The sequence below is a fragment of the Rhamphochromis sp. 'chilingali' genome (assembly GCF_963969265.1).
Source record: "Rhamphochromis sp. 'chilingali' genome assembly, chromosome: 2".
Taxonomy (NCBI): Eukaryota; Metazoa; Chordata; class Actinopteri; order Cichliformes; family Cichlidae; genus Rhamphochromis; species Rhamphochromis sp. 'chilingali'.
The window spans coordinates 13,323,888-13,333,366 of record NC_137930.1 but is presented as its reverse complement, the minus strand read 5'-3'; the positions used below and the strand labels follow the sequence as shown (position 1 = coordinate 13,333,366).

The following is a 9,479-nucleotide window of genomic DNA, read 5'->3' as shown; positions in this document are numbered from 1 at the left end:
AAATGAAAGATCATTAGTGAAACGGCTGCAGAAATTCTGGTCATTTATATGTGTTTGTGTTTATAACACAATCAGAGTTTAAAATATAATGCACTGTTACACATGCAACTTATTGTTAATGCAGTTGTTTTTTGGAACACTTCGGGCCCCTTATTACCAACTGACTATCTTTTAAACATCACAGCCTAGCTGAGTATTGTTACTAACAATATTCATTTCTTTATGCCCACAGTGTACTGATCTTTACATTATACTGCCGGTGCCACGTCACAAAGCTCAAATCATCTCAAACAGTTTAAGACAAGCTGCAGAACACAGGTCATTCTTAAATGTCCTCCATACAATGTACAAAAGACTTTCATGATAATACACCAAACTTTATTTATTTATTCATCAAAGGCTTATCCAGTCCAAAAAAAACAATAAGAGCTCAAATAAAAAAAATAAAAAAAACACTGCTGAGTGAAATTTTAGCTGTACAAACTGACACAATTACAATCAATAAGAAAACTCTCGTCTCTCCAACAGGGTACTAAAGAACACGTTATTGTTCACACACTGTTTACATTCATTTAAAGCCAGAGCATGCAATACTTAAATGATAAACGATTAGGCGTTGAATGAGGGAATTCCATCAGCTTAAATAGCAAGTAGCTCAGATCATTTCCAACAGGTAAGTTTGTCATCGCCAGGTGTGCTGACAGCAGAAGCAGGAAACGGAGCAAGGACCCACCTCTGCAACAGAAAGTGTGGTTAACCACACACACACACACACACACACACACACACACACACACACACACACACACACACACACACACACACACACACACACACAGGGGAAGCTGGAAGGAAAATGAAGAGGAGGCAGGGACAGAGTGAGCAGCACAGAGACTGCAGGACCACGACAGTATCCCCCTCTTAACTGGAGCATTTTTTTTTACCAAGAAGCTGGGAGCTAGAGTCTGATGATGGTCAGTATTAGATTATTCTGTTATTATATGTTACCTTATATATGTAATCAAAGTAGTTGAATTAGAATACTGCTGTAGATCACATTATACCCTTTAATATAGAGTGTGTGAGCTGTATGTAGTTTAGTTCTCATTATACTTTTGAGTTAACAGAACATATTCACATATTAGTTCATTAGATAAATGTGCATCACTCTGTATCCTTGATCTGCTGGGAATGTGTTACACTGTTTTCTTGACATGCTTAATTGTTGAATCATGAAGAGAAGGTTGTAAGCAGGAGACTCTGTGTCTAAAGACAGGGGAGATAGACAGACCACATTCCACACCCCCACCTTACAGAAAGCAGAGAAACAACTGCCGAGGTCATAACTTAGGCGCTGTAACAGAGAAAAATGTGATGTTTTGGCTTTTACGACTAGCTGGGGGCCACTAGAGACTATAAAAAGCTGAGCAACCCGTCACCATTTTGAGACATGTGCCTGACCCTCTGGTAGCATCTCTCCCGTCCGGACGTTGTAATGCTCTTATTGTTGAATTGTATGGAAATAAATGATTGTTGATTGAGCATTTATACACCGAGTATTGTCCTTCCTTCAGCCCAAAGATTCAAAGAATTGGGAAAATTCAACAACTTGGTGCCGTGACCTGGATCTTTGGTGTGCTGAGGAGGTGCAGATTTGACCTTTGGTGAGATCGTGAGGCGAGGTGAACAGAGGACCGGTCCAAAAATAAAAAGGTAAGCACAGCCTGTTGTATTATAAATACCAAATGTGCATATTGGGCTTTCCAAATTAATCTGTTCACTGAGTCACATGTATTTTCACAGTAAATTTGTCGGTGTCTGGTTTTTGGCGCAAGATACTAACAACATAAGTTGAGGCTGAATTCCAGTGTGTTAAATAAACTGCTTCTACCGAGAAACTAATAAGACACTACGTTGAGCTAGTTGCAGTAAACTGCTTCTACCGAGAAACTAATAAGATACTACGTTGAGCTAGTTGCAGCCACTTTACCTTCCACATTTAATTTTGTCTAATACTGGCTTCTGTAGCAATAATACGTTAGAATTTCTTCTGAAGACGCGGCCATTAGTTCAGTACATTGAAGTCGAGGTTTGAAGTTTGTTTATGGTGTCGGTTACGTCCTGGCTCTTGCCGGCCATGAAATAGAAGTTGATTTAAGGAAAAGCAGATGCTGGCTTCACGGTGCGGTTGAACGCTGGCAACGCGAGAGCGAAACACGTCCGTAGGTTTGGTTTATGATATGGCCGTGTTCCGGTGGTGCGGCCGTGAAGTGCAGTAGTGGTTGGTGCTAATTTTAGTACATTGAACAGAGGTTTGACGGTGGTTTGTGGCGTCAGTCGAGTTTTTTTTTAAGGGCTGCGGTCATAAAACAAAGTAAAATTTTACTTGCCAAGAAGTACATAGAGCAAAACCTGGTTTATGATGTCGGGTATAACTTCGGGGATGCAAGCATCACTTTTATGATGCGACTTTGCCCCGTTGTGGCGGTCATAAGCGCAGAGAAAGGGGTATTTTGGTCTATGGTGCAGTGTGCTTTAAGAAAATCTAATAGTTGAGCTCAGAGGTTTCTGTGTAAAATTCCCGCTGAGGAAAAGTGTTGTGGGTGAGTGTGAAAGCGCGCTCTGGGTGAGAGAGTGTGTGTGAAGCTGCGAGGCGCGCTCTGGGTGCTGTCTTGTGGGTAAAGCGCGCACTGAGTGAGAGTGTGAGTGAGGCGCGCTCTGAGTGTGTTTTCTGTGTGGAGTGTGAAGCGTGAACACAGTGACAGTGACGGTTGATGTGTTTGATTAGGAGGACATTAGAGCAAATACACATTTTAGGATCAAAGGTTGATGCCTAGTGTACCTGTGGAACATTTGCCCTAGGAGTGGCGACCCTCCTGTCCGTGGACGCGTGGCCAGGACCGGCGGCGTCCGGGTGCCGAGGTGGTGACTTGGGGAGGTGAGGGCCCCCGCATAGCTACGGATATAACACTGGAACGGCCGTGTAATCACGGGTTCACATTTATTTCCGGACTAGAACAAGACACATTTTGCGAACAAACGTTGAGTCTAGATTAGTAAAGAAATAAAAAGGTTGAATTCCTCGTTTCAGTGGTTGAAATTGTTGTGTGCCTGTCCCCTGACGAGTGTGAAATTAAAATAAAGAGGGAATTTGGAGCCACATAGAGATAGACGGGCATAATTGGGTGTATTACTCTGTGGTGTAATAAAAATAAAAAGGAGAGATAGTAAGAGGTGTGCAGTGGAGAATTATGGAGGAGTACAGAGAGGAATGTGTTGGGAGACTGGCGTACAGTTTACGCTGTCAAGGTAGGCGTGTTGCCTGCTTATCTGTTTAACAGTGATGAAAATGAAATTAAATAAATCTCTTAGTGTGTTAATACAGGAAGCTGCGGACCTGGACCAACTGCCCCCACAAGCACAGCGGCCGAAACAAAATTATAGGTAATGGGAACCACACCCAGCACGAATCAGCAGCTGTGAAAAAGACAGCAGCGAGGAGAGAATTAGAGGAGAAATTAAGAGAAGTTTTAACACATAAAATTGGGGCCAACGGACTTGTGGAGGTTGGGAAGGCGTCCGGAGCATCACAACAAAAAGGTGAAACAAAAACACACACAAGCAGAGAAATCTGAGAGAAAGGCTCCTTTTAAGGTAACGCCTAGTTTGAGAAAAGATAAAATTAACCTGCTTTTATACAAATGCACATACACGCAATGAAGAAACAGCTTACACTCATGAACACGTGAAGATTTTCCAGCAAGGTTAAAGAAAAATTAACATACTTAAATGATGAAGTCTATACATTACTGACAAAGAAACCCTCTGGGTTGCAGGACAACAATTTAACTAAAAAAAAAAAAAAAGGAACACTGGTCTAACCAACCAGGCAAGACACAACAAATTTAGTGGTTAAAAGATTCAAATTGTGACATGTTTTCTGTTGATTGATTAATAAAAGTGATTACTGAATGAAAGAAAGTTCCTTTTTGGGCTTTTAAACATGATCTTAAGAATTTTAACATATACCGGTGTTGTCCTGTCAACTTGGTGGGTTAGGAGTTGATTATATCGGGAGACAAAAAACAAAAAAAAGGGGAGAGAAGGCTGACACAGGGCCTGGCCCCGTTGTCTCCCCTCTGAATAACACAGCCAACACAACAACATTTTCCTGTTCGTTTGTTTTTGTTTTTTGTTTTGTTTTGTTTTTGTTTTTTCTATACATATTTAATTACAGGCTGCTTTGCCGGCCCTGAAAGCCGAGGCTGACTGGACTCCTGCTCTCCCCCATACGTGACACTGACCAAATGCTGCAACAGCTGGACCCACAACAACGACCTGAGAATGTCAACAGACCTGCAGGAATGTGATCTCATGCAGCCGAGACGGAGAGCACTAAACCTAAGGCCCGTTTCACTACACGGGGGAAAATTCCCAGACTGCGTCAGCTGACAGAGCTGTGACGAGACGCCCGCCAAGCCCGAATGAAAAGTAAGGCCGAGCGAAAGAATGCTGACCTTGATAACTTTGCATTCACACTGTGCAGGACAGTGATGGACCAACACGGATGATCGGGTGGCGAAAAAGGGCGTGACCGAGACAAGAGGAGTAACTGAGGTCAGAAGGCACCTCAGAATGGACAAAAACACAGAAGAAGATGCAGGTTTCACCTGCGGTGAACATCGACACTGGAGAAAGGACTGCCCCAATTGGGGTCAGAACCAGGACGGACTGAATTTTGAGCAGCAGCAGCAGCAATGGTCGCAAACAAACTGAAAAGGAGGGGGGGCAGGACCCCAGGGCATGCTTCAGGCCGTGGTTTACCCAGAACACCAGAACAGGAAAGTGATGAACACACACACATACACACACACACACACACACACACACACACATGTCTCCAAACACACAGATTCAGAATGAAGTGAAATACACACATGAACACGTGCACTCGTTGAGTGAGTGAGAAATGACACACACACACACACACACACACACACACACACACACGGGAATGTTGATTCACTGAGAAGTGATGCACACACATACACATGCACACGCTTGTGCAATGAAGAGTGATCCACACGCACACACACATACACGCTGATGCAATGAAGAATGCTTTGCTTATGCTGATATGCAAAATGCTGCACACAAACATCCCAATGCATAATTTTTATGAGGAGCCATTGATTACCATTCAATACTTAGAATGTGTTATATGTCACCTAGAAGGCATTTATGTAGATTTTAGGAATAAGCTCTAAAATGGTTTGGTTATGAAAACAATGTCTGTGCGTGATGTCTGTTTATGGCTCAAGGCCTTGACTGAATTCTTTGCTGTGCTTCACACAGCCCTGATGAGGAACAGTGGCACAGAGTGAAAAATGATGAATTAATAGTGTAAGTTTTAGGTCGGAGTACGGCATTTTCTGTGATTGAGTTTTAATTCAAGGAGGAACAAAAGGTGTTACGGCACCTGAGGTTCTCATTCCCACACAATATTGTCCCGGCAGGAAGCAAAATGTTCCTGTGAATTTCTGGTTGATTGTTTGGTTTTGTTTAGCGCTAGTTTGATGTTATCAGTGAGCTTTGGCTTGTGTTCTTTCTCGTAAGCGAGAGAGGGATAGTTTTATGCTTGGACATGTCTGCAACGGGCCCTAGTTTGTGTTATTTTAGTAGTATTTTGTTGGTTATGTCTGTTTTCGTTTTTGTTACAGTGCACTGGAGAAAAAACATCTGAGAGGTGTGATCCACCGGTGGTGATATGTTGATATTTTGTGAGTTCATGATTTAACAATCAGCTCTTTAAACAAGGCCTGAAAGATTGAAATTTAAAGCGCTATAAAATATTATTACTGTAAACAGTTGCAAAGTGTGCTTCTCCATGATTGTAATTGGCTTGGGAGAAATTCACTTATAGGGAACACTGATCTAAAAGGATTGCACCGAGTCAATCCGGCCCAAAAAACAACAAGGAATTGTTTTCCTTTAAAATGATGACGTCATCTTGCTGGTGATGGAGGCTCGAATAGGTTGCGCGGGAGACTCCATTATCAGCAACATCTGGTATGAATGTGTATGGAGGTATGCATGTGAATGGACTGTGATGGACTGACGACTAAAAGTTTTGACTGACTTGATACTGAGACAATGACTGCACCAACTTTAGGATTAGTAAATGCCAATAAACAATTCATAAACAATTCACCCAGCCGACAAGAGAAGGGTGGATGCTTCGCTTTGTTTTGTTTTTTCAGGAGCAGGAGGATAAGAGAGACTGGAGGAGGAGACTCTAGCTTCACATAAGTATGAACTGCAGACTTAACACTGTGGTTGCTGATTTTGAGTTACTGATGTTTGCATCAAGAAAACTGTGCTATATTAACTGTGTTTTGATTAAGGTATCATGTTATATTATTGGGAATGCCAAATGCTACAGTGGAGAAGACTTTTGATACCACTCATGACTGGAATATGTTACTATTAACCACAGCAGGCCACTGTAAAAAGTCAATTAAATTTTATAGAGGAAAATCGCCAAAATTGAACAATACCTATGAATGACTGGCCACATTCAGAATAGAGATATGCAATAATAAACATTGGTCCACGTGATTTAGGTTCTCACTTGAAATAGTAAGTTATTAAATGTAGAATATAATCGACAGGGACATTTGATAGGATGTGGTACTGAAAAAGAACAAGAGCAAAGTAAATAAAGAAAATATTGTGTTTAGTTTGGATAAATTCAAATTAAAATGTACCATTACACTCAGAGGATCAATATGAAATAAAACATATGCAAAATTTGTAGGAAGTACATGACTGATAACTGTTCTGTCCTGAGCGTTTGTTTCTAGAGCACCCACTTGACCACACCAACAGTTTCTCGCCACCGAGGAGGGGTACTTGCAAAAAGAATAAAATAAAAATCTGAGTTTAACAAAACATTTTAAATGTAAATATCAAGATTACCTTTCTTTTTCCATGAAATGTGCTTGTGGGCACGCCAGCCATTTTGAAAAGGTGGGCAAAACAATTGGCAAGGCCACACCCCCACACATGTGATATAATTTTAAAGGTACTGTTGCCCTCTCTAAGAAACATCAGGAATTAGAGGAGTGGCAAGTAGAGTATGCGAGCTACAAGCAAAAACTAAAATGTGTACTACAGTGTGCAAAAATGAAATACTGGGTCATCAGGGGGTCATGAGGGACATTTATAAAACTAAAAGTCCCACTAACCTTAAAGTGCACTTGAAAAGCCCACACAAGAAGGTTAACCTAGCTTACCTAGAAGACCTCATCAGGGGGAGCACACTCCCCCTCCTTGAAGAGCTCACTCACTCAACCCGCATCCCCAGAAAACAGCTAACCCCAGATAAGGCAGCGTGATGTATCCCGAGACAACAGGACTGGGACATCTAAATAAAGGTGTGAAACAATCGCCTTCAAAAGGTTATCAATTCACTTCAACCAAAATTAGGACCACACGGTGCGGCAAGAGTTAATAGTTATTAGTCTCAACACCCAAGGATAACCAGAAGAGCATGACTGATATGATGGAACTGGGATTTTGTTACACTTAATTCTTGCAAAACACAAATAAAACTAAATTGAAACTAAGGATTTTCAGAAAATAAAAACTACACTAAACTAGCAAACAATTGGTAAAAACTGATTACAACTGGTAAAAATTGAAAATCTGGAGTCGAAACTAAATAAAAATAACAACTAATGGAAATGGCGAAAAGTTTAAAACCCTGGTGCAGAGATTGGCAAATCTGACCAGGAAACGTTATAAAATGGATGGTCAGGATAGTCAGCGTTAAAGCCACTTTTGACAGTCCATACTAGGATGGCATTGGACATCTTCGGGGCAGAAAAGGGTTGGTGTGACCAAGGTGTGGTTTGGCTTGTTGTATGTACATTTCAAAATGTTACAGCTCTGGATGGACCAGTTACCTGGGCATGGAAGGATGACAGACTTTATTACATGAGGAGAAGGGACATTTTCGGGATCGAAGATCCTCAGGGATGACAAGGCTGGAGCAACGGTACTCGAGAGAAGAATTTCTGATACTTTCTGAGATATTGAGTTGAGTTTGAACATCAAACAATGGTGATATGAAAATTTCTATGAGTTTATTTTTGTGTTTAATAAATTAGCTATGGTAAAACTTAAGCTTATAATGTGTTAGACTTAGAAAGGGTTCACTAATTTTTGATTTCTTTTACACACACATAGATTATGATTAGAATAGGTCCTGAACATAATATTTTAAACCAAATTTGAATCATTAGAACAACAATGGATAACAATATTAGATTATCAAGGCTAGGGAGAGAGGTGTTTTGGTTTTCTGTCTCTTGCAGAGAAAGGAAGAGACACCAGACGGGGACACGGAGATGTGAGGACCCTTCACAGCAGAGACAGATGTAGGGACAGCCGAGACAGCAACTGGGGTCAAGTGTCATGACGTTTGGGCTCCTGGAGAAGATGGATCCCACAAACACAGCAATAACCATGAAGGGGTTGGCGAAAACCAGGAACACCAGACCAACGAGGTTCAAGAGGCTCTTGGCAAAAAGGGGGACACGCCGGTGACCCCAAAATACACAGATCTTTGTTTGAAATCGGGGCAGAATAATCCCCAGAACTGTGCAATGACTAAAGGGTGGTCTAACCCCGGAGGTCGAAGAAAGAAGCTGAGAATCACCCAACTGGAAGACACTGGTAGCTGCAGCAATAAAAATAAAGGTTAAAAGCTCCTTAGACAGAGGTTCTAGTCTAAGTACATTTGAAAGGTATAAGGGGGCATTAAAATGGGAGTGGAAAACTGGAGCACCAAAATAAAGCTGTGGGAGAATTGGGGAGTGATGGGAGAGTCATCTGTAACTGCTGTTATGGTTGTAAATCTAACTTTGCTTGCATCTGAACTGCGTGAACACAGAGGTCATCCCACATATGGTCCACCCGTTAAAGGGGGACAGAGGGCCTCAGGACCAAGAAGAACTGGACCTTGCGACCCTGGAGTGCATGTTGTAAGTGATCTCTTTCAGAGATCAAAAGGGGGAATTATTAGATTATTCTGTTATTATATGTTACCTTATATATGTAATCAAAGTAGTTGAATTAGAATACTGCTGTAGATCACATTATACCCTTTAATATAGAGTGTGTGAGCTGTATGTAGTTTAGTTCTCATTATACTTTTGAGTTAACAGAACATATTCACATATTAGTTCATTAGATAAATGTGCATCACTCTGTATCCTTGATCTGCTGGGAATGTGTTACACTGTTTTCTTGACATGCTTAATTGTTGAATCATGAAGAGAAGGTTGTAAGCAGGAGACTCTGTGTCTAAAGACAGGGGAGATAGATAGACCACATTCCACACCCCCACCTTACAGAAAGCAGAGAAACAACTGCCGAGGTCATAACTTAGGCGCTGTAACAGAGAAAAATGTGAT

General features: G+C 41.4%; 1 long non-coding RNA gene across 1 annotated transcript; it reads left to right on the top strand.

The window, feature by feature from the left end:
• The first annotated feature begins 986 nt into the window (after nt 1-986).
• LOC308391483 lies at nt 987-6,399 on the top strand. The gene is made up of 2 exons (XR_013970636.1): nt 987-1,713; nt 4,238-6,399. It is a non-coding gene; the product is annotated as an uncharacterized lncRNA (long non-coding RNA).
• The last annotated feature ends 3,080 nt before the right edge of the window (nt 6,400-9,479 follow it).